Genomic DNA, 25056 nt, shown 5'->3' on the forward strand with positions numbered 1-25056 from the left:
TTGTCTGGAGACTTTCGGTCTAAGTGCCAACATGGCGTAGTCAGCCGTTTCTTCTTCTTCTAGCCAGCTTTATTGCTGCTGAGCTGTCAGCTCTTTTGCAGACTGTGCCAAGGAAAAAATAGTGTGCTGTTTTCTTCAGTTGTTCAGCACTGCCGTACAGGGTGTTGGTTATGTTGGGCTGGAGTGGAAGTAGGGTCTGCCCAAGGTGGATTAGGGAGGGGCATTCAAAGAGGATATGGTTTGCGGTTTCATAAGGGTGGGTGCAGTGACTACAAAGGGGGAAGTTGTGTGGAGTTTATTTTATTGAGATGGTAATTTAACAGAGGTGAGTGTCCTGTCCTTAGCTGGAAGATTGTAGATTGTTCTTTGCGGAGAGGAAGTTAATACCGTCCAGTTTGTTAGGCGTAGTCATTTCTTTGTACAAGTCAGCAGTTTAAAGTTGCTTCAATTTTATTGAAGCTTATAAGCGTTGCATATATTTTTACGTCAATGTAATATAAGATTAGATCTTGATTCTAGAAGTAGATCTAGACTAGATCTCAAAAAGAGTTCTAAATCAGAACTTTAGGTCTAGTGTTAGATCTAGACGTTCGTATAATGGACAAACCAGGATGGCTGCCTGGTCGTGCGGTTTGCGTGCAGGGCTGTTGTTTGGCTTTATCGATGGTACCGGGTTCAAACCCTGCCCGCTCCCTTCTTCCGTCGTCCTGCGGGAGGTTTGGACTAGGAAGTAAACTATCTTCAACTCTGAAGGAACATCCGAAACATGTCAAACATTTTACAATTAATAATCGCAAGAGTATACTTTGCTCCCTGGCCGAATAGAAAACTGCGTAAGTTCTTGCAACTGACGTTGTTACGGGTTCGATACCCGGAATTGATCCAAGCCTTTCTTTTATTATTCTTTTATCATATTTTGAGTTTAATAATGGAGGTATTGTCATTAAAAAAAAATATTTATAGCTGTTTTTCTTGTTATAAAGTTAAACACACGTTATTTCGCTTGGTTACTAACAATGACACTTTGTTTCTTTCTTAAATCTTTGTTTTCAAATTACGTTTTCAAAAGCTTCCCCCCCCCTTTTATTGGTAGATCTAACTATTTAAAATTTTGTTCGGGGTCTGAATAGTCACGTGACCCATTACACTCTTCACGAGTGGAAAGACATTCGCTTAATTCTAAAATTTGAAAATGTACACTTTGACAAATCTTAAGGCTTGGGAATCAAGGAAGATTGTTTTTTTAGATGTAAAGAATGTTTAAGGAACAAAATGACATTTTAATCTGCATGTCATGTTGTCGTCATGGGAGAGAAAGAGCTTACGTGATTTTATTCCAATAACAGTCAAACCCAGCATGCATCTTTAATTAAAACGGAACTCGAGTTGTAGATCACGTGATTGATTTAGATCAATTCATTGGACTTTGCAGTGGCGTGACGAAATCACCCAAACCACCGCCCCCCCTAAACAAGAATAACTTCATGAATTCGTTATATTGAGACTTTAAACTGACAGCCTTGCGAAGCAGTTTTTGAGATTTCTTGTATTGTTTTTGCATTGTCTCCTACACTATAAAAGCACACACAGACACCCACACATAGACAGGCCAGACATACACACAGAAAAACATATCCCAACAATCAGGGCTGGCCCTAACAATTGTGGGACCCTATGAAAATCGGATTGCGCGGGGCCCAGTCTGGGTAAGGATAAGCATAATGTCATAATTAAGATTTTGTATTAGAAAATAAATTCGCCTTTGCAATAAATTTTTATTAAACGAAAGCTGGCAATGCCGGTTTTTTATCGCGCGTAGAATTTGCACCCCAAAATGACAATAATTTTGTCGAGTTTTCTGAAGATTTCAATAATTTTAGAAGATTTCCACGACTTTTTCGTATATATCAATTACAGAAGTTTTATAAGAGGCCCTGGAAAATTAGGAGGCCTGGGAAACCATGCTATTATATAAAAGTTATAATGGTTTAATTTAATAATTTACAACTAGAATTAGCGCGGTGCCTATGGAAGTGTGGGGCCTACTGCGACCGCTTAGGTTGCAGTGGCGTAAGGCCGGCCCTGCCAACAAAGAATGTGTCACAGTTTACAGAGATGGATGATCTCTAGAAGTTACCACTCACGGAGGAGATTGAATACTTATTGAATGAATCAAAGGAGTCCATTGCAAATGGCGAGCTCTCTTTCAAACAAAGATAAAAAAGGGGAGAACTAAAAATAGAAGCTACCATGCTAGAAAACAACCAAGGGCACTGTCCTCCAAACCGATTCCAAAACCACCCAAGGACACTGTCCGCCTTATCGATTCCAAAACCATCCAAAGACACTGTCCTCCAAACCGATTCCAAAATCACCCAAGGACACTGTCCGCCTTATCGATTCCAAAACCATCCAAAGACACTGTCCGCCTTATCGATTCCAAAACCACCCAAGGACACTGTCCGCCTTATCGATTCCAAAACCATCCAAGTGCGCTGTCGTTTTAACCGATTCTGAAACCACCAAAGTAGGCAGCCCTTCTAACCGATTCCAATCCTCACTTCAAAGTTTGAAAAACTCTAATGCTTCCTTACCTTACTTTATATAATTGAGACTTTACTTAACTCTTTCTCTCCTAACCGACGATTCAAACGTTAATTCCATCAGAATGTGGTAAATAATTACGGAGAGAAAGAGTTAAAAAAAAAAGATGATTACGTCCTTCGCGTCATGCATTTAGTCATGTATGTTAACCAATGACCTATATTCTGGCAAGTCACTGGTTTTGCTGGCTAGCTCAGGCAACCCATTCCATGCTCTAATAGCACTAGGGAAGAAGGAGCATTTGTACAAATGTGTTCTAGCATCTGGGACTAGGAATGTGAAACTCAGTACATCCCATGTCAAAGTTCAACAAAACTAGTTCTTCAAAGTATCCCCCGGCACACAATGAAATAAATGAGAAGGCTCAGACACTTGCAAAGTGTGGCAGAACAAATAGGCAAACGAAAACTCCACTCGCAAGAAATGAAAAGACTAATATTGAGAGGAATCAACCAATAATAAAATAAGCTCTCATCCAAATTATATGAAAGATGACGCCTATTTTAAAATATCCCGACACGACCGACGTAAACGTTTCCGCCTCAGAACCGACACCACCGAATGAGACAACGGAATGGTCAGGGAAGCTGAAACTGGGAAAGGTGAAATTAAACCTTTGTGGAGTGTGGATACTGGCCCTATAACAGCTCTACAGTAGAAAAACTATAAGAAGAGCTGCCTGATCAGGAAACCCCTGCTCAGTTTATCTCAATATTGGCCTAGTCATCTGAATCCTCCAGTACATTAATGGAGAACGCAGAAGAAGACCCACGCACTCCTACAGACAAGCACATAAGCACACAAACACATACAAAAACACTCACACATATACACACAGACACGCACACACACACAAGTTAATTTACTGACGTACGCACACAATTCTGTAAAGTGTTTGCGCTTTGATTCTGTTCCCTTTTTTTGCGTTAGCGTCTTCTTTAAACTAGCAGTCAGAAATGTGTTGAAATGAATAGGCATCACTCAGACACAAGGGCAAATAACGCAGGATTGTAAATAAGCTCAGAAGTACACGCCCCTTGAATTTCTCAACGTGTAAAAAAAAAACAAAAAAAACATTATGACACTAAAAACATTCCAGATTGAGTATTGTATTAGAATTGTTTCGTTTTTTCAATTCCCTTGTTGAACTATTAATTCTCTTCATATTTATTTGTTCAGAAAAAAAAGGATATGGGGCAACAACTATCATATTTTCTAGAACATATAAATGAATCACATTAGGAGAAGGTTTTACAAAATGTCTGTGGTATTTGTCAATCTTTTATGAAGCTATTTCTTAAATTATGTTCAAAGTCAAAGCAAAGATACACAAAATATCACCTATTTAATAAAAAAAAAAACACCTTTTAGACCTTGCGATATATGGGACAGTCAGCACATACACGATCTTTTTCTTACAGTTTAAGAGGGTGGTCATGTGGCCAGCACAACGACTTATCACTTTTGCATTTTACTGAAACATGGTTAGAGGAGGATGACAACGACAACCTGATTGCTATTGATGGTTTCTCTTGCGTGAGATCTGACAGAACGGCTGAGTCTAAGAAGAAGAAAGGTGGGGGGGGGGGGGGTCTGTGTGTGTACATCAACCTCAAATACTGTACCAACTACACGGTTAAAAAGAGAATGTGCTGTCCGGATCTAGAACTACTGGCGCTCTCACTGAGACCTTTTTATTTGCCGCGAGACTTTGGCGTTATTTACATAGTCCTGGTTTATGTTCCGCCTACAGCCAAGACGGAAGTTGCAGCTGCAATCATCGCTGACGTAGTGCATGAGTCTCAGACAAGGTCACCGGACCGTGACCGGACGCACCAGTTATACTGGGTGATTTTAATAAATGCACCTTGAAGGTTGACCTATCCACCTTCTATCAACACATCTCGTGTCCGACAAGAGAAATCAGAACTCTGGACTTAAAGAAAGAAAAATCATTAAAAAAAAACGTACAAGAATGGACTCAAGACAATATTCTTAAACTACAGGGATGTCTAGACTGCACCGACTGGAATGTGTTTAAAGAGACCACTTCAAATCTGGAAGAATGGGTCGACGCAGTGAAAAAATTACACCAAATTCTGTGAAAACAAGTGTATCAGTACTAAGAGTATCAAGATATACCCCAACAATAAACCATGGGTCACTGCAAAAATAAAACAGGAAATAAGAGAAAAGAGCATATATGAGTGGCGATGGACAGACAAGGAAAAGAGCTCAACGAAATCTCAACATCTTTCTTGAGGAAGGGAGGAGAAACTACCGCACCAAGCTGGAAGACACAATTAATACAAGTGACATGAGACAGGCGTGGGACATCATGAACAAAATGGCAGGAGCACAAGTCAAAAGTAAAAATAATCTTGCTACAAGAGACGACAAAACATTTGCCAACGAGTTATATGATTTCTATTGTCGCTTTGACACGAAAGATTTTAATTATCTAAGACTCAAAGCCCTTGAGGATGTCAATGTTAACAACTGCTTAGAATTAGCGATTACTAAAGAGCAAGTCTGCAACATTTTCAAAAACGTCAACCCAATGAAAGCTGGTGAGTCTGATGGAATAAAAGGGCGAATCTTAAAAGAATGTGCTGAACAACTAGCTGAACCTTTCCAAGATATTTTTTCTACTTCATTACTAAATCTGGACTTACAAAACCACGAGATGCCATTTGTGTGGAAGTCATCTATAATTGTACCTGTGCCAAATGTTTCCAAACTGAAGGAAATGAATGACTATAGGCCTGTTTCACTTACTTTCATTGTGTCTAAATGTTTAGAAAAATTGGTTAAAATGTTTCTTCTGAATGATCTTTGTAGTAAGTTAGATCCTTTACAATTTGCTTACCAAAAGGGTAAAGGTGTAGAGGATGCCATCCTAAATATTTTAAATTGTGTCTACAAACATCTGGACTAACCAAACACTTATGTAAGATTGTTCTTTATTGATTTCTCGTCAGCTTTTAACACTATACAACTTCATTTACTCATTGAAAAGATTAAAGCGTTGAAGATTAGTCTATACATAATACTATGGGCTAATGAATTTTTGACCCAGAGATCTCAGAGGTAAACAATGTTATAACAAATGCACGCATAGTTAACACAAGAGCCCCCCCCCCCCCCCAGGGGGCTGTGACATCGCCATTGTGGTTCATTTTGTACACCAATGACTTTCAGTCCGATAGTCCTTTTTGCTCCTTCAAAAAATTCGCTGATGATGCGGCTCTTCTTGCCCTGCTCTCAGAGAGAGCTCAGACGTAAATGAGTATTTCAAAGAAATAGAACACATTGAAAAATACTGTAAAGATAATTTTTTTTAGTATTAAATGTCAAAAAACCCAAGGAAATGATAATAGATTTTTGTAGGGAAAAGATGAAAAATGATATTTTGTCTGTAGTGAAATAGTGCAAACTTTTAAATACCTTGGTACTATCCTAGACAATAAACTCAATTTTACTGCAAACAATGATTATCTCAGCAAAAAAGGGCAGCAAAGATTACGATTACTAAGAAAACTGTCCTCGTTTAATGTTAGTGAAAAGGCCTTGGCTATGTTTTATCACGCTCACATCTGCAATATTTTCAGTTTCAATATCACTGTCTGGTATGGCAATCTAAGCATTAAAAATATCTATAAACTTTATAGAATTTTAAATGCTGCTGGTAAAATCATTGGCAAAAAAACAAACCCCATTTGGGCAGTTGTTTGAGACAAACATCTATAAAAAAGCTAAAAGGATCCTAGAAATAAAGAATGACCTTTTGTGTCAGGATTTTGTGATTTCACCATCACAAAAGAGATACAAGACACCGATAGCAAAGACAAACGGACACAAACACTCTTTTGTTCCCCTGGCAATCAAATTATTAAATAGAAACAATCTGATATAAACTTGTCACATGTAAATTATGAGTGAGTCTGGTGTGAATGTACATTTTGGTTTCTTACAGCTATAATGTTTTTTGTTTGGTGTAATGCACAAATTGTTAAACAAATTTCCATACGGACAATAAAGATTATTATTATTATTATTATTCAACAAAGTCGACGTATAATTTTTTTTTTGATGACCAGACAGAAATCAAGGACGTGAGATATGCGCATTGTACTGTCGTTTGGACTTCTCGATGGTACCGGGTTCATACCTTGCCCCCTGGCGTCCACCGTCGACCTGCAGGAGGTTCGGACTAGGAAGCTAATTATCCGAAACATGTGAATTATCCGAAACATGTGAAATATCCGAAACATGTGAAATATCCGAAACATGTGAAATATCCGAAACATGTAAAACATCCGAAACGTCAAACATCCAAAGCATGTACAACTTACGAAACATGTCAAACATCCAAAGCATGTAAAACATCCGAAACGTCACACATCCGAAATATGTCAAACATCCGAAACATGTCAAACATCCAAAGCATGTAAAACATCCGAAACGTCAAACATCCAAAGCATGTACAACTTACGAAACATGTCAAACATCCAAAACATGTAAAACATCCAAAACGTCACACATCCGAAATATGTCAAACATCCGAAACATGTCAAACATCCAAAACATGTAAAACATCCGAAACATGTCAAACATCCGAAACATGTCAAACATATAAAGCATGTCAAACATCCGAAACGTCAAACATCCAAAGCATGTAAAACATCCAAAACGTCAAACATCCAAAGCATGTAAAACATCCAAAACGTCACACATCCGAAATATGTCAAACATCCAAAACATGTCAAACATCCAAAGCATGTAAAACATCCGAAACGTCAAACATCCAAAGCATGTAAAACATCCAAAACGTCACACATCCGAAACATGTCAAACATCCAAAGCATGTAAAACATCCGAAACGTCAAACATCCAAAGCATGTAAAACATCCGAAACATGTCAAACATCCGAAACATGTCAAACATATAAAGCATGTAAAACATCCGAAACGTCAAACATCCAAAGCATGTAAAACATCCGAAACGTCAAACATCCGAAACATGTCAAACATCCAAAGCATGTAAAACATCCGAAACGTCAAACATCCAAAGCATGTACAGCTTACGAAACATGTCAAACATCCAAAACATGTAAAACATCCAAAACGTCACACATCCGAAATATGTCAAACATCCGAAACATGTCAAACATCCAAAGCATGTAAAACATCCGAAACGTCAAACATCCAAAGCATGTAAAACATCCGAAACATGTCAAACATCCGAAACATGTCAAACATATAAAGCATGTAAAACATCCGAAACGTCAAACATCCAAAGCATGTAAAACATCCGAAACGTCAAACATCCGAAACATGTCAAACATCCAAAGCATGTAAAACATCCGAAACGTCAAACATCCAAAGCATGTAAAACATCCGAAATATGTCAAACATCCGAAACATGTCAAACATCCAAAGCATGTAAAACATCCGAAACGTCAAACATCCAAAGCATGTAAAACATCCGAAACATGTCAAACATCCGAAACATGTCAAACATATAAAGCATGTAAAACATCCGAAACGTCAAACATCCAAAGCATGTAAAACATCCAAAACGTCAAACATCCGAAACATGTCAAACATCCAAAACGTCACACATCCGAAACATGTCAAACATCCAAAACATGTCAAACATCCAAAACATGTCAAACATCCAAAGCATGTAAAACATCCGAAACATGTCAACATCCAAAGCATGTAAAACATCCGAAACATGTCAAACATCCGAAACATGTCAACATCCAAAGCATGTAAAACATCCGAAACATGTCAAGCATCCAAAGCATGTCAAGCATCCGAAACATGTCAAACATCCGAAACATGTACAAAGTGTGTAGACTCGTTCAACGAAAGATGATTTACTTTGCTATGGAGCCAATGTGAACAAGTTTGAATGTTCGATCTACTAACGAACTGACTAAACCATTCCTGTCCCTCCCCCTCTTCCCACTTTGCCAATTACTGGTATCAGGTCTTGACGTCAACCAAACCTCGACCACTCCCTCTTAAAGAGACGACGATCTCAGAACCCAATCCAACCCCGTTACTATGACAACCTGAAGAACAATGAGACTCCAAGCACTCAGAAGCTATGTTTCTGCCTCGTCCTAATGCACACTGTCACACTGACCTGTCTGTTGACACAATGAATCAATCTTAACCACTGCGTCTGAAAAATAGTTCACTTGTAAGCAGATTTAGCAGTTAAAAAATTGCTATTATGCCTGTCAATTTCCAGACCTTGTGAGCCGTAAGGCAGTTGCTTTTCCATTGAAGTAATAGTAAAAAGCGTTGTGTGGCCAGTACAATGACCAATCACCTTTACTTTCCTGAGGTCAGATACTCATAAAGAAATAAATATATAGACACAAACGTTAAAGACATAAAGAGAAAGACACAAAAAGAAAGACATAAAGAGAAAGACACAAAAAGAAAGATACATTTCTTATTCCATGTGCTGGGACAAATTCATATAAGAGCTCTTTTTTACAAAGCTTATATCAACTCACACTGTCTGTCTTGTTTAAAAAAGTTTGTACAAATTATTTTTCCCACACCAAATCTAGAATCAAGCTGAAATTTTGCACATTATTTCTTTTACCTGATTACACAAGAATCAGTAAAAAAAAAAATTAGTTTATTAACTATTGGTTATTAATTATTTTGTTTGGTATCTCGAACAAGGGAAACCAATTGTACTTGACTAATAAGGTGGTATAAGTTTGTAAAAAGAAAAGTTTGAAAAGAACTACACGGCACTTTCTCATTAACAGCTCCCAGGTCCAGTGGTTACCGTATTGGCTTGAGGAGGCTGTAGAGACAGACAGTTAGTTTTTTTTTCTTTTCTAAATACATTTAAAAAGCGATCACCCAGATACCCCTTCTTTCTTCCCCGCCCCCCCCCCTCCCCCACACACCACCAACCCCTTTCCAACTGGTTCGAACAAGTGATAAGATCATAGCGTATTGAGAAAGCTAAAAGCATGACATTGCGCTAAACAAAAACTAAAAATGTTTGTAAAATGTTTGACATGTTTCGGATGTTCCTTCAGAGTTGAAGATAGTTTACTTCCTAGTCCAAACCTCCCGCAGGACGACGGGGGATGGGAGCGGGCAGGGTTTGAACCCTCGACCGTCGATAAATCCGAACGACAGTCCAGCGCACAAACCGCACGACCAGGCAGCCATCCAACTATTGTTAAAAGTATCTCTAATGGCACAGATTTATTATTGTTAATCTATATCTATTACAAATGTAAGCACATGATTGTTCTAAACTAATTGATACAATTATACTTGACATCAGCTTTTTTTTTTTAAAGTAATTTTTGTATTTTGCTTGTTTCTCATTAAAGTCTGGGAAGAATGGCCTGAAACGGCCAGGAACACGAATGACTTAATAACATGCACAACTAGATTAAAGCACACGAATACACGTAGGATGTAACTAAGCCCTCCATTCCAGGAACGTCTGTGATTTAAAAGATAATATAATATGAATACCAATGCGACAATCGGGACTTAAAGCCAAGACGTCTGACTGGACAGTTAAGGACTACAACACTCTGACACTTTATCCTTTATTGTTTTGCATTTTTTAAAAGTGTAACTCTTTTATTTGATTCGAAATGTCAAGTCGTATCGTACATAAGATTATTATCCCAATTGTTACACTACTGCCAACATTAATCACTGGTTATAACGTTAAAACACCCATTTAGTCAATAATTCAATTTCAATTATCGAGTTATCGAATCTGATGAAAACTTAAAGTTAAATTTAAAAAAAATAGCTATTGATAAGGAATCAATGTTGATTTTTGATTTTCAAGCCTTGTAAAACAGTGATGTTTGAACTAGGGTACCCCTAGCAACATCCGGCACGGTGCTAATCTGGCCACACAGAATTTGCGCCAACAGTACGCTGTCAAGTATCCGGTCCATTTTATTGGACTTAACATTTTATTTTGAGGTGATGTCACTGAATCTCTCTCTCTCTCTCTCTCTCTCTCTCTCTCTCTCTCTCTCTCTCTCTGTATAAATATATATTTTTTTATCTGCTCCTTTTCAAACTGTAAAAGGAAAATATAGGATGCCCTCCCAAACTTTTTCCTAATCTCTCTCTCTATAACACTATCTCGGTTTATTTCTCTAATCTATCTATCTATCTATCTATCTATCTATCTATCTATCTATCTATCTATCTATCTATCTATCTATCTATCTATCTATCTGTCCATCTATCCATCTATCTATCTATCTATCCATCTATCTATCCATCTATGTATCTATGTATCTATCTATCTATCCATCCATCCATCCATCCATCTATCTATCTATCTATCTATCTATCTATCTATCTATCTATCTATCTATCTATATATATATATATATATATATATATATATATATATATATATATATATATTTATCTATCTATCTATCTTTCTCTCTCTCTCTCTCTCTCTATTTCACCTAAAATAAACAAAATGAAAGCAAAAATCAGTCACTTAATTCCGTTCCCCCCCCCCCCCCTGCGGAGGGATTTCATTTCGGGGGGGGGGGGGGGTTTGAACCCCAAGAACCCCCCCCTCTCTGGCTACGCCCATGATATATATATATATATATTTATTTATTTCCTCTATCTCTCTCTCTCCTTTTCCTCCACCCAATTACAGCCTTGTTGATGAAGACACTACCCACTAATATTTCGCATCATAATGGTCCCAGTTCAGACGTATTATTCATAGGTACTACTGTTCCATAAAAAGTCCTTATTAAATCATGCCGAGACATGCTGGCGTTTTTTTTTTTTTTGGTTTGTCAATGCATTATGTTGGCGCGAATCCTCTTATCTGAACGTGCTTGGTCCAATTAAGCTTGACCATTACATTTGTCCAGGCATCCTAATCCTACGGCCGCCACTTGTAATCAAACTGCATGAGTATCGATTTTTATTAAAGGGCCGCAGTTGTTCTGTTATTTCAATTTTTTTAGTTGGCATGAATCAAATTGCCTTTATAAAGTGTTAGTGAGTGTGCGTGTGTTAGTGTGTGCATGTTGTAGCTGATTCTGTTGACGTTTTTATTTTTAAAGCTACGCCTCTCATTTTTTTTTTGGGGGGGGGGGTGGGGGGGGGGGGTTAAGATATGCGTGTTTTGTATGTTAGGGAGGCAGGTTGAGGTCTTGATACTCAGCCATAAAATACATCGAAAGATGTCAAAAGTTTGTTTTTTTTTAGATCGAAAAGGCGTGAAAGATGGGAACTCTCTGAAATTTGAAGTTTACTCCTGGGGGGTATTTGAGAGATTACAGTTTGAGAAACGCTGCATTCAATCGTGAAATCGAAGAAGGGGAAGTTACCAGCATTCTACGTGCAATCTTTTTATATGGAATTCTGGGATTTAGATTGACGGCTTAATTAGAAAGACAAATCCAGTCAAGCTTTACATTTTAGATTAAAATTAAAATAACAAGCAAAAATTAAAAAAATCCTTTTTTTTAAATAAAAAAGCTTATCTACAGGGGAAGAACGTCGTAAATGAAACTATATCTAGCAATAATATACAAGTTATTTCCCTTATTCCATATCAAATAAAAATAATAAATTACCAATAATTAATTGAGTATTTTTTTTAAATTCATCATGTTTTGTTAGGTACAATAGATAATTGTTTAAAGTATCAACTTGATCGGAGAATGCGTGTGGGCGGAATATCGTTAACAATTATTTAAGGGGAATAAAGCCAACCAATTTAGCCCTAAATGAGAATAATGAAGTATCAGTTTTCTTGGTGGCTATCAGACAAAATAATAAATTACCACTAATTAATTGTCTAATTTGGGTACTTTTTTTTTTTTATTGATTCATGTCTTGTCTATGTCGATGAATAATTGTGCGAAGTTTCAGCTTGATCCGAGAATGGGTGTGGGAGAAATAACGTGTACACACTATTTACCAGACAGAGTGAGTTGAAATCAGCTTTGTAAAAATGTTGTCAATTTGTTGTCACTTCTAAACGATTTTGCCTCGCCTTCTAGTCACTAAAACTACAGTTGGTTCTTGGTGGTCCGACATGGGACCCGGAGACAGTGGGGTGGGGAGTAGTGGGTGTTGGATTGCCAGAAGTTAGCTGGTTAAAGTGGCGTAGCAAAGGGTGAGGGAGGAGGGGGAGAATTTAAAAATACCCCGGGCCACCGCTTGCGGGGGTTCCCCAAATGAGTGTTTTTTTTACATTAAATATTACGCGAAATGCAGGGGCCCCCAAAGAGGTCAAGCCCCCCGGACCCCTACATGCAATCATATCCCTAGCTATGCCCCTGGCTGGTTATGCTTCAAAGAATGTCAAGAATTTTTGGTCTTTTACACTTTGAATGGGAAAAAAGACGAAAATTTTTTAAAATTTTGATGTAAAAGTACACACACACAGACACATATAATTTGAACTTTCACAAGCTGTTCTAAATTACAATTACAGCCTGCGGTCATGGAGTGATTGTGTGTTTTCCTAGGTGATATAGAAAGGGAGTGTTTATTGTTAGTTTAAGAGAGAGAGAGAGAGAGAGCATTAATTTCATGTTAGTCTTGTTGAATGATGCAAGATAAGCGGGCACTGTCGTAAGCTGTGTTAAGTTTTACATGTTTCGGATGTTCCTTCAGAGTTGAAGATAGTTTACTTCCTAGTCCAAACCTCCTGCAGGACGACGGGGGATGATAGCGGGCAGGGTTTGAACCCTCGACCGTCGATAAATCCGAACGACAGTCCAGCGCGCAAACCGCACGACCAGGTAGCCATCCAAGTACGGCAGACGACTCCAGGATGCCAGAGTGTAAAGACGTGTTTTTATTGTCAGTTAGATTTGTTTAAATATCAGTTTATTTAATTTCATCTAAAGTTCAATTAGTCTATATTTTAATACAAGTTATAGCTATTTTTGTTAACTAAGAAGTTTTTCAAGTTTTATAAGTTAAAATGTAATACTCCTTTAGCGGTTAAGTTGTCTACCAGCAGCTTGGTGCTATAAGTCAACCATCGTCAACAGCATCTACAAACATACTAAAAATATATGTAGGCGACTACTGTAGCATATAAGATAAGATAAAATAATACAAGATAATTTTTATTGGTCTAATCAAATGGAAATTCTGTTTGACTACATTTGACCACCTCAGCGTAATATAATACATCAATTAGAAAACAAAGCCCATTTTTAAAGACATGCAGGGAATATGATTGCAGTAATGCAATATTCCTACCGTTGGACTTTTCAGGGCAATATTTCCCAGTCGGGCAACTCTGGTAGTGCATTAACCAACTGTTGGTACCCTTGTATTGGTAGAAGCGATATATTTTAATTAGGCACTGACATGTAAATATAACTTCCTGCCGATGTAATGATAAACATCTCCGATGGGGCATGCCGGGAAGACGTATAGCAATTAGTCACGTGACATTATCGCTTTTCGTTTTGAGCTTCACCGATTGGTCGATTTTTGTTAGGATTCGTCAAAACGTTAACAATGAGTATATTTATATTACCCGTTTGCCTGATAGTGTCGTTTTTTGGTTTGCTCATTTGACAAACTTAATTAGGTCGCAGACGTAAAGGTATCAGATATTATGAAGATATCTTATTGCAATACGACTAGAGAATAGCAGACGGTGTAGATAGAGATCTGGTCCATTACGAGCGTCGTTTGCGAGAAGAAGGGGGAACTGTAGTAAAGGAGTTATCGTTCCGACCATGGCCGGCATTAGGCATAGGCAAACTAGGCAGCCTCCTAAGGCCTCCGATTAGCAGGGGCATTGCTCAGGAACAATTTTTCTTTGAAGAAATAGCAAACCTGCCCCCAAAGTTATTGTTGTACATTAGGTTTTAAATAAATTGCATAATTGTATTTTTCTATTTCATTGGGGACCACCAAATCCTTTTCCCAAAGCGCTCCAATTACCTAAGGCCGGTCTTCTTCCGACCATAACTAATGTCCAAGCTCTTTTCTCAATGCACTCTACAAGAGAAAACACGTTCGTCCTACGACTAAATGGGGCAAACAACATGTGTGCATGTCACTTTCACTCGATGGCTCCATGTGGTATGAGCGATGGTTTGTCGTCTCGATGTTCCCGGATTCAAACCCTGCCCGCCACCATCCCTCGTCGTCCTGTGGGACGTCCTGGAAAAGTAGAGGTGGTTGGTCGTTGTGGTCCGGAGGAATTCCAGCTACCCGTCGCTTCAGCGTGGCCCTCCGGTGGAAACGTCTAGGGGTGGACATAGATAGGCTAAGTACGAGTAGCGAATCAGCCCCTTGCGGGACCCCCTGGGTGAGCTTTTTTTTTTTTTTTTTTTTTATCTCACTCGGGGTAGGGATGGAACAAGTAACCCGCACACCATTCCAAAAAGTCCGCCACGCCGTTCCACAAAGGGGGCCGTCATCAGAGACCAGTGGCTGGAGTGGCGGTTATCGCACGGAACAGTGGCGGTTAAAGTATAGGAATATGAGACAAGCTCCCCGCAGTTAGCTCTGTTCACGGCCACTTGTAGTGAGTGGGACGGAGCGCCGTGTACACGGCACAGTCCGGTCTGGCCCGGTCAACCGATATGACCGTTTACCGTTGAGAGCCCTCAGACAGGACAGGGGCGAAGAGCCCCATGTCCAGGCCTGGTAGTTGGATAAAAGCCTTTCTAACCACCAAGGGGATAATGGCGCCTACGGCCCCGACGCCCTACTGGACTTCACTGAAGGTCGTTGTGGTGGCCATATGACACCCTCGTTAAACGTTGGCCAGAGATGACCTTTACCTTATCTGCCCTAAAGATCGTAAGATCGGAAATGGGAACTTTATGTAGAAACTCAAGTGAACTATTATTAGCGATTATTTTAATAATAATAATAATTAATAATAATTTTATTAGCCCTAAAACATGCATACACATGCACGAACTGTGGCAAACTCTACCGCTACAGAATGGGCTTGATTAGTCACACCAGATTCTGCCCCGTCTCAAGGCGAAACCAAAACCAGTGACTTCATCTGGGCGCATCCAATGTTTTCCTACACAGAAGGAGCCATATACATATATACATCAGAAACACGCTCACACACTCGTAATAAGTTTTCATAAACGAATAATTAGGGACAGAATCGTGGAGATTTTAAAAATGAGAAGAGAGAGAGAGAGAGAGAGAGAGAGAAAGAGAGAGAGAGAGAGAGTAAAAATAAAAGAAATACATAGGCTTATTACAGAATGCATAAAAATTAACTGTAATCAGACAGTCATTATCTTAAATACCTGTCAGAAATGCGCTTTTAATCTTGAATAAAAACTATATTCATATTTCAAAAGTTAATCACGAATGAGCTAAAATAATAGATTTCAAATCTAACTTTAAACTTTGCAAGATTTTTTTTTTACTAACAAAGTTGTGCACGAAAAAAATCCTGCTTCTAATGGCCAGCATTTTCCTTTAATTAATTGCATTTTTTATTTAGAATTATCAAGATTTCGCAATGTACATAAATGCATATATGCTCCAGGCTTCCTATCTTCTAATCCAGTGGTTCCCAAACTTTTTTATCTCGTAGACCCCTGGGGGTCTATATAGACCACTTTGGGAATCACTGGTCTAATCTCTCCAGTTTGCTTATCAGAAGCAGATATTCCCTTCTCGTTTCGTTTCCATCTATTGATCTTCCCTTTTCATCCATCACATTATGTACTCTCCGAGGATACGCCTCTGAGTCCATTGATTGATCTCACAACGTCTATCAGAAGATCTAGTCCATCCTTAGTGAAGCTGGAAGATTAAATTATACCGTCAGACAGATAGCTAGACAAAGATGGGTTGTTTTTTTTTGTAAAGAACATTGTCATTGCTGGGCGATCAAACTGGAAATCGGGATCCTAGATCTGGAGCAGTGCCTTTGATGATTTTTTTTGTTTGTTTAGCCCACGTGTGACGTAATCTGTTGCAGAGAGTGTAGTAGTGTGCATCAATTAGGACTGACCAGGATACCAGCGTGTGTGTTCAGGCGTCAGTCGCCCACTCAATCTGTTGTGGCCCTTTCGCAGGGCCGGATTGACGACCGTGCAAAACTGTGCAGCCAATCAGATCTTCATCCTTACCACGGGGCCTCCACATATTAAATTATACAATTTTCAACCCAAATATTCACATTGAAAGTAAGAGAACAGGGGGCGTGGTGACTGACTGGTTCAGCGCTTGGCTTCCAAACCTTCCTAACTTGGAGTCCTGGGGTTTGAATCTCGGAGATGATTAGAATTTTTTTTAGATTTTTAGTCCTCCCCCTCCCCAAATTCTAATGGGTACCTGACTTTAATTGAGGAAAGCGTGGTCGAAAGGCCAAGTGCGCTTGAACTTGGCTTGGCTTGGCTACCTAGAAATGGGCTCGAGGTTCGACACCCGACTCGGGCAGAGTTGTGTTTACTGAGCGCCTAAAGGCAGCACGGAAAACCAACTCCTAGATACCCCTCCACCCCACTGGTCCACAAATGAGATTGGACCAAAAGCGCTCTGAGCATGCTATAAGCATGAAATTAGCGCTATATAAAAGCTATTAAAAAAAAAGTAGAGACGGTTGATCATTTTGCTGGCTACAGGACACCCTGCTCATTAACCGTTGGCCAAATAAACAGATGACACTACCATCATATGCCCTATAGATCACAAGGTCTGAAAGGAGAACTTTACTTTATATAAGTACTTTATAAAATAGGTCTTATAGTCTAAAACTTCTATAGTTAAAATGCTTTGCGAACGGCCAAATTCTCTGTACAATGCTTAACCTCATTTCTATATAAAGCAAAATTAATTAGTTACGACTAATTGATTAACTAACCGATTGATTTTTTTTTTATTGGTTCATGTTTGTCATCACCGATGAATAATTGTCCTCATTTTTTTTTACTTAGCAGAGAATGGGCGCCCTAAAAATTCCGAAATTCAAAAGCCAGGATCGGAAGTCAAGCGCTTCACCAATCAGCAACAGCGCCCCCAAGTACTTGTATAGCTCAGTGGCTAACATGTCGGCCTTTCATCATGGAGGCTCAAGACCTCGAGCAACGTTAAAATCAAATAGCACGAAACATTTCTCCCGTATACCCCTCCACCACCCCCTTTCAAACTGTTCCCAAAAAGTGATTGGATTGAGCATTCTATAAGCATGGAAGTAGCGCTCATCAAAAACTATGAAGTTCTTCCTCTTCTAGCCAGCTTTATTGTTGTTGAACTGTGAGCTCTTTTGCAGACTGTGCCAAGGAAAAAAAGTGTGCTGTTTTCTTCAGTTGTTCAGCACTGCTGTACAGGGTTGTTGGTTATGTTGGGCTGTAGTGGAAGTAGGGTCTGCTTAAGGTGGATTAGGAAGGAGCATTCAAAGAGGATATGTTTTACGGTTTCATAAGGGTAGGCGCAGTGTCTACAAAGGGGGAGTTGTGTGGAATTTATTTTGTTAAGATGGTAATTTAACAGAGGTGTGTGTCCTGTTCTTAGTTGGAAAATCGTAGATTGTTCTTTGCGGGAGAGGAAGTTAATACTGTCCAGTTTGTTAGGCATAGTCATTTCTTTGTACATGGCTCTGCCTGTGTTTCCTGATGCCCATTGGTTGAGCCACAATTAAGTTAAAATACTTTCTTAACAATGTAACAATGTAATATTATAGACCAGGTCTGTTAAAATGTAATAACATAATTGATTCAACATAAATGATTGCAGCATACATATCTGTCACTCAAAGCGGTTCGTTCGGCAGCGATCCTCGGCTCCCAGTTAGTACAGACCCCACCAGGCATTTTCTAAATGCCTATCTGGGCAGTCCGCCCACGTGATAGGTTCTAAGAAGTAAGGAATGAGTTCAAATCCTTACGTGGTGAAGGAAGTAGAGCGCAAAGAGATACAGCGTACGGCTCCGATCTGACCTCCGTTGTGTAGTGGAGGCATAACACTGTCAGAATGATCTACGAGCCGCAACATTTGAAACATGCGGGGGGCGTCAGTCAGGGCGGAGAGAGAGAGGAGATGGAGAGAGGCATAGCTACGTAGAGAGAGAGAGAGAGAGAGAGAGAGAGAGAGAGACGCTTGCATCTTTAATTAAATGGTTGATCGCATTATGTCAAAACAAAGGCACTGAAGGCTGGTCTATTTATAGGCACGCTGTCCAAGGTAGATAACTGTTCACTGGCGTCTTTTCTTCTACTGGAAGACTTTTATCGCAGGCTAAACCCATTTCTCTCTACACCCCCCCCCCCTTTTTTAATATTTATTACACCCCCCTCTCCCCCATCAAGGACACAAAGTTTGAGTTTAAATATATCGGCACCCTTTTCTAAGCGCCTTACCAGTGCATTTTTTGCATTGAATTAAAAAGAATGGATAGTCAGACGTGTCTCTCCATTGGCCTTCACCTTGTTCAGGACTTACAATTGTCATACACATCAAGTCTGTTGACAACAACATCCGAATGTCACCCTCCTCTTTACCCAAACAGGGATACACCTCTGTACGAGCAGACGTGTGGCAGTGAGTGTTTGCTGAAACACTTTTGCAGAGTCAAGTAATAATGGAGTGTAGGTAACAATGCTAATTTGCAAGAGATGTGAAGAGGTTAATTGCTGCTTCTTGACATTATAGGAGGGTTATAAAAACAAATTATTCAAATTAATTATACCTGATTAGTTACAAATTGCAAAAATGTTTAATTGTTGAAAACGCTGAGTTATTGTATGTTGATGGCTGTGAGCTTTGAGAAAATAAAATTCCTAAAAAATGTAAAAATATTCATTACTATTGTTATAGTTTTGTAAAGTAACTAAATATAGTTTAATCATGTTTCAATTTTGACTTTAATTCTTTGTGATTTAATATTTGTGAAATGTGAGAATTTACAAATAAAAATTAAATAAAAAGCCCACTAAAGAGTCCAGAGGACCCAAAAAAAGAGGCATATAAAGCCCCCAAAAAAGAGGCTTAGGCCCAAGGATTCCTATGATGACAAAGCTAAAATTGAATAGCGCAATACATACACTTCCCTATTCTGCTACTTTAGAGTGAGTGGTACACGTATCCTGTATGGGAGACGAATGTATGCCAAAGGCAGTCTTTTTTGGTGAGCTAAAAGGTGGTCGACATAACAGAGGCGACCCACGGAAACGCTTCAAAGACCAGCCTAGGCGCCAACTTGCCTTAGCTAACATAGAAGAGTGCACCTGGTCGCATGCTGGAGGTCACTCACAAAGGCCGCGGGATACACATTTGAGACCAAAAAGAAAATCCGCTGCCGAGGGCAGCCGTAGACAGCGAAAAGAAAATCTAAATCGACCAACTGCGGACAACGGTTATGCTTGCCCTGGAGGTGGAAAAATATGTAGGTCACAGCTGGGGCTGCGCATCCACGGGAAATACAGCATTCCTCACTAATCTTCGGACTCGAAGACAAGCCTTATTATTAGTATTAGAGTGAGTGGTGTAGGTTTGAACCAGAAGCTATAAGGGACGGGGTTCTATTTGATTGCTACAATACACTGCTGTCCATCCATTCTCCGATCTGGGGACAGAGACAGGGGTGGACTGGGTATCAAAACCGGCCCGGCATTTCTAAACCATCCGGCCCATAAATTGTATATTATATGACGGACATCCAGTTCTAGGTCTACTTGTCTTCAAAATCATTATGTTAAATTTCATAATGTATCGATAGCTGTACACATGCTTACAGTGAACACTATGTCCTTATAAGGAATAAAGACTTTTTGTTGCTTCTTAATCGTAAAGTGTATAGGCCCTAAAAGGATAAAGCTCTACCCATGTAGGCTATTACATTATTTCGGAAAATGTGTTAGATTAAATTAGTAGGCCTTAGTAGAGTCTGTAAAAGATTTTAAACAAAATACTTCGCTCAGAGGCCCCTTCCCCTGAAAAAGGAATACTACAAAAAATTTAACAATTTAATAGTGGCATCCATGCGGCCCTTATCTTATAAAATACAGACGTGATGTCAAAAAAGAAGACACTTACTGTGGTCCGACCGGCCCATTGGGATACCGGTCCACGGGCATTTGCCCGAATGTCCATATAGCCAGTCCGCCCCTGGACAGAGACTTACACCACTGGCAGTATCACCGCAAAGAAACAACTATACTTCTCAATAACAAGTTATTTCCCTTTTTCGATGTCAAACAAAACAATTGATGACCAATAATTCATTAACTAAATGGTATTAAACAAAGTTTATCGCCTTTTCGTTAGGTACAATGAATAATTGCTAAGTTTCACATTGATCCGAGAATAGGAAGTGGCAGAAACAACGCGTACAATTATTTAAGGGAATAAAACCCGACATATCTAGCCACATATGTGAATACTGAACACAGCATCATTCCACAAAATAGAAAAGAAACAGCACACAAAGTTCGCTGATTGACTTGACACAGACTTGTAGATCCTTTTTTTACGATCCCTAATCAAAGAGTAGCGCTGATACAGATTGACATAATGACAGAAGGACACGACCCTAAAAAGAGGACATGTTTCACGTGTGCCGGACGACATACAACCCTGAAGTAATATCAATCCGGTCGTGTACTGGAGTGCTCTCAAATATAAATTTATTGTGTAAATAACTCCAATCTTCTGAGACATTCTTAACGCACGTATCAACACTAGTTAACAAGTCTAGTATGTTTGTGTGTATGATTGTGTGTGTGTATATATCTTTCTATAACAATTGCTTAGACTTATTCAATAGACTGTGACCAAGTCAATGTCTTATGTCTTTTTTTTTTTGGGGGGGGGGGGGAATTCTCATTCACTCATACACACACATACACCAAATTATAGTCACCAATGCCTTAACTAAGCCAACCACGTGACTTAACTCTCATATCATGTTCATTCTTCCAAATTACACCACGTTTTGCCAATACAGTATTCACGTTTGAATCGCTTTATTCTCTGGTTTGCATATTAGAGCAATTAACTGCATTTCCCGTTTCATCTCAATTAAAAGTTACCATTCGTAATTTTCTTCTGAGGAGAGGTCCCCAAACTATCGGTACGTTTAAAAAAAAATTAAAGGTAACAAATCTTAACAATTATATATTTTCCAAATAACCCCGAAATTGTATGTGTGTGAAGGAAGTAAATTATAAAAATTGATCTTAAATGTAATATTTTAAAACCGAGTAAAAAAAATGAATGTTACAATTATTTTTTTTCATTGGGTGTGAACTTTCTATGGTTTAAAAAAAACAGCCAACAAAATCATTAACTATGAATAATTTTGGATCTTCGGCCTTGTAATGAACATGAAAAACTGATATTTTTTACACAAGCCTCCCCCACAGTTTGAGAATAACTGAGCACTGACAAAACACCATCCATAAAAACGTCTGTGTGTGTATGTGTCCCAGAACTGTTGGACTTTACTAGTAAATAAAGATATTGACCTTCAAAACTTCGGAGATCAGTCATTTCGTGTGAGATGTAAGCCCATGGGGGTTATATGCGGACTTTCATGCGTCTAGGGCAGGAAAAAGGACAAGCAAATGAAATCAAGAACTATGAACAATTTCTGAACAAAGTTTCTACAATTGTTGTTGTGATACCATAAAATTCGTTTTTCTTTTGTTTTTTTTTGCAATGTATCTTTTGGGAAAAAAACAACAGTTCACCATTTAGTATGATAGCATATATTGTTCTATTGAAGCGATTTTATAGGGTTATGTAACGATCATTATTTATTATAATGCCAATGTAACTGCTGCTACTGGTATTATACTTTTTAGAATCTTTACTTGTTACTATGGTATATTCAGTCAAGTTGCTCCTTACAATGATATTGTGCGAGGAATTACTAATCAATGTACTTTTAGTCTGTGTATGATTATAATTTATTGCCACTAACGGAAGCCATTTCCTTTTCTTTAGTCTGTATCCGCGGTCATTCAACCAGACTTCCTGGAGCTCGGTGTCAACTGGTAGAGATTATTTATCTCGGATTTTCAAAGGGAAACAAATTATCGCATGGAACAGACTTAACGTATTGGTTTGATTAAGACTTGTATTTATCATATGCCTCAACGCACCTCTGCTTGGAAGATTTGAACCCAAGCTTCAGTCACATGGCCAGACAACAACAGAGTGACATTTCAGGAAACAAGTTCAAGCTAATACCTGGGACTGGCTTGGGGGCAAGGCTCATCTGGCAGACATTACAATTACATTAAAATAATTTTATCTCTTATAGCTCTCTTAGTGTGGGGCCGAACGTTTGGCTTTGATAGTAACCAAAATATTGTAAGTACAACTATGAGCCTTGAATTATGATCAGCTTGGTATTCACGTATGTTCAGAAATCTGAGATAATGACTTCTTGTGATGTGTATAAAATGAAAAAAAATTGTTCTGACTAACCGCTTAATATTTGCGATGATGGATTTATAACAGGTGAGCTGCGGCGGGTATATTACAATAAACAGTATAAACTATAGAAAGAAAATAGGCAACGAACTGTAGACATTAGTGCCGTCCCAGTGAAGTGGAGATGACAGACACTAAGAACTATAGCGACCTAGGAAATCCTTATCGTATTCATTGTTGTCTTCTGTGTTGAGTATTAGAATGTAACCAATTGATCTGGGAAAAAATGTCAGTTGTACTTATCTTCTTATCTTATCTTATATAATACAGACGTTACTTCAAAAAAGAAGATGATTACGCCCTACGCGTCATGCATTTAGTCATGCATATTAACCAATGACTTAAATATTAACCAATGACTTAAATACTTCAAAGAATTCGCTCTACAATATAAATCAAAACTTTTTGGCTCCGGTGAAGCAGATATTGGGAACATTGAATTATGACGGCTTCGCCCTCAGAAGTCTTCATCACTTTATTTTGTTGTGCTTAGTGTTGTGTTTAAGATATTGATGTAACTACATAAATACTTAATATTAAAAAAAAATGTTTTTTAAAAAAAGTTCACTAATAGCAGTTAAAATTAATACGATTTCGATTTAGGTTTTCCTAATTAATAGGTATCCTTAAAAGGGTTTATACATTAACACATCTTCACATTATAATTTTAAGGACATTAAAACAGGTCATTACAAGAATAATTAGTTGTGCATTAACATGTCATCTGGTATGGCAATCTTAACACTGAAAATATATTCCAGAGAATTCTAAATGTTGCTGGTAAAGTTATTGGCAAAAAAAAAACAAACCCCATTTGGGCAGCTGTTTGATACAAAAACACATTCATAAAGCTAAAAAAGGTTCTAGAAATAAAAACAAAATCATCTTCTGGTTCAGGTTTTTGAGATATTACCATCACAAATAAGATGCAAGACACCCATAGCAAAGACAAACAGGGATTGTCGGGTGAACGAAATGTCTGGTGAACAAATAGTCGCGTGAACGAAAAGTCGTGAACGATTTGTCGGTGAACGAAATGTCAGTGAACGAATTGTCGTGTCCCCGACAAACAGACACAAAAACTCTTTTGTCCCCCTGGCAATTAAATCACTAAATAAAATGTAACAAACTGGTATTAACGTTTCACATGTAGATTATAAGTGAGTCAGGTGTGAATGTATATTTTTGGTTTTCTATAGTTACCACGTTTTATTTGGTGTAATGCACAAATTGTAAGACAAAATTTCCTTATGGATAATAAAGATTATTATTATCATTCTAAATATACTTACCCTTTTTTCATTACTGGCCTAGCATCAACTTAATCACAAGCTGGTATCACAAGTATGAAAGTTATTTACCAATGTTCATGTGGTTTCTAGTGTTTCTTTGTCTATTCTTTTTGTTTAGTCCAATACGATAACTCGCCCGCACACTTAATTATAAATAACAACTTTTTTTTTTAATTCGACCTCTTGCGTTGACACGTTTTAAGGTTAAAGATCCGTAAGAAGTGTTGGTCACGGCTAACACCGCAGAGTGTCAGAAATGAATGTGAGCAGACATTTCCGCGCGCGCCGACGCCGCTCCGCCGTCTCGCGCTCTGCTCGTGAGCTGGATGCCACGTGGTTGTAGCAGACGGCAGTGTCAAAATCGCGCATGTAAAGTTTTATGATTCTGCAATTTATTTATTTTTTATTTATAATCCAAATCCAGTTAGCTTCTGGGTAAAAATTAGGTCCTTTATTAACCGTATAATAAACTGTTCATCTTTTCCGTTTCGTCTTGTTGTATACCTGGTGGTGACACAGATGGGGGTATTGCTGTGTGTTTTTAGCCTAACCAAATCGCCACAGTCCAGCGCAGGACGAGCGGTCAACCGTGACCAGTGACAGTACATGCCAGTTCGGCAAGGACCAGTGTCGTAAATATTACGCACGCAAGTCACGGCGAAGTGATCAAATTGAATGGTCAAGAAGGTTCGAGGCCAGTA

General features: G+C 38.6%; 1 protein-coding gene across 1 annotated transcript in view; it reads right to left on the reverse strand.

The window, feature by feature from the left end:
- Positions 1–24620, reverse strand: part of LOC106065153 (octopamine receptor Oamb-like) — a 171550-nt gene extending 146930 nt beyond the window's left edge. The window contains exon 1 of the mRNA XM_056009059.1: positions 24356–24620. The gene's annotated coding sequence lies outside the window, so the exon portion shown is untranslated. The remainder of the gene's footprint in view (positions 1–24355) is intronic.
- Between the last annotated feature and the right edge of the window lie 436 nt (positions 24621–25056).

This window comes from Biomphalaria glabrata, chromosome 13, assembly GCF_947242115.1.
Source record: "Biomphalaria glabrata chromosome 13, xgBioGlab47.1, whole genome shotgun sequence".
Lineage (NCBI taxonomy): Eukaryota > Metazoa > Mollusca > Gastropoda > Planorbidae > Biomphalaria > Biomphalaria glabrata.